The sequence below is a fragment of the Lottia gigantea genome (assembly GCF_000327385.1).
Source record: "Lottia gigantea unplaced genomic scaffold LOTGIsca_222, whole genome shotgun sequence".
In the NCBI taxonomy this organism is placed as follows: domain Eukaryota; kingdom Metazoa; phylum Mollusca; class Gastropoda; family Lottiidae; genus Lottia; species Lottia gigantea.
Genome location: NW_008708576.1, coordinates 95,370 through 97,146, shown reverse-complemented (window position 1 = coordinate 97,146; position 1,777 = coordinate 95,370).

Below are 1,777 nucleotides of genomic sequence, written 5' to 3'. Positions count from 1 at the left end.
TTTACACCTAGACTGTAGATACAGATTATTGTATTCGTCAGTGGGCTGTTACACCTAGACTGTAGATACAGATTATTGTATTAGTAAGTGGGCTTTTACACTTAGATTGTAGATACAGATTATTATATTAGTCAGTGGGCTTTTACACCTAGATTGTAGATACAGATTATTGTATTAGTCAGTGGGCTTTTACACCTAGATTGTAGATACAGATTATTGTATTAGTCAGTGGGCTTTTACACCTAGATTGTAGATACAGATTATTGTATTAGTCAGTGGGCTTTTACACCTAGACTGTAGATACAGATTATTATATTAGTAAGTGGGCTCTTACACCTTGACTGTAGATACAGATTATTGTATTAGTCAGTGGGCTTTTACACCTAGATTGTAGATACAGATTATTGTATTAGTAAGTGGGCTCTTACACCTAGACTGTAGATACAGATTATTATATTAGTCAGTGGGCTTTTACACCTAGATTGTAGATACAGATTATTGTATTAGTCAGTGGGTTTTTACACCTAGATTGTAGATACAGATTATTATATTAGTCAGTGGGCTTTTACACCTAGACTGTAGATACAGATTATTGTATTAGTAAGTGGGCTCTTACATCTAGACTGTAGATACAGATTATTGTATTAGTCAGTGGGCTTTTACACCTAGACTGTAGATACAGATTATTGTATTAGTCAGTGGGCTTTTACACCTAGATTGTAGATACAGATTATTATATTAGTCAGTGGGCTCTTACACCTAGATTGTAGATACAGATTATTATATTAGTCAGTGGGCTTTTACACCTAGATTGTAGATACAGATTATTGTATTAGTAAGTTGTGTCTTACACCTAGACTGTAGATACGGATTATTGTATTAGTCAGTGGGCTTTTACACCTAGATTGTAGATACAGATTATTGTATTAGTAAGTGGGCTCTTACACCTAGACTGTAGATACAGATTATTGTATTAGTCAGTGGGCTTTTACACCTAGACTGTAGATACGGATTATTATATTAATCAGTGGGCTTTTACACCTAGATTGTAGATACAGATTATTGTATTAGTCAGTGGGCTTTTACATCTAGATTGTAGATACAGATTATTATATTAGTCAGTGGGCTTTTACACCTAGATTGTAGATACAGATTATTGTATTAGTCAGTGGGCTTTTACACCTAGATTGTAGATACAGATTATTGTATTAGTCAGTGGGCTTTTACACCTAGATTGTAGATACAGATTATTATATTAGTAAGTGGGCTTTTACACCTAGATTGTAGATACAGATTATTATATTAGTAAGTGGGCTTTTACACCTAGATTGTAGATACAGATTATTATATTAGTCAGTGGGCTTTTACACCTAGATTGTAGATACAGATTATTGTATTAGTAAGTGGGCTTTTACACCTAGATTGTAGATACAGATTATTATATTAGTCAGTGGGCTTTTACACCTAGATTGTAGATACAGGTTATTGTATTAGTCAGTGGGCTTTTACACCTAGACTGTAGATACAGATTATTGTATTATTCACTGGGCTTTTACATCTAGATTGTAGATACAGATTATTGTATTAGTCAGTGGGCGTTTACACCTAGACTGTAGATACAGATTATTGTATTAGTAAGTGGGCTTTTACACCTAGATTGTAGATACAGATTATTATATTAGTCAGTGGGCTTTTACACCTAGATTGTAGATACAGATTATTATATAAGTCAGTGGGCTTTTACACCTAGATTGTAGATACAGATTATTGTATTATT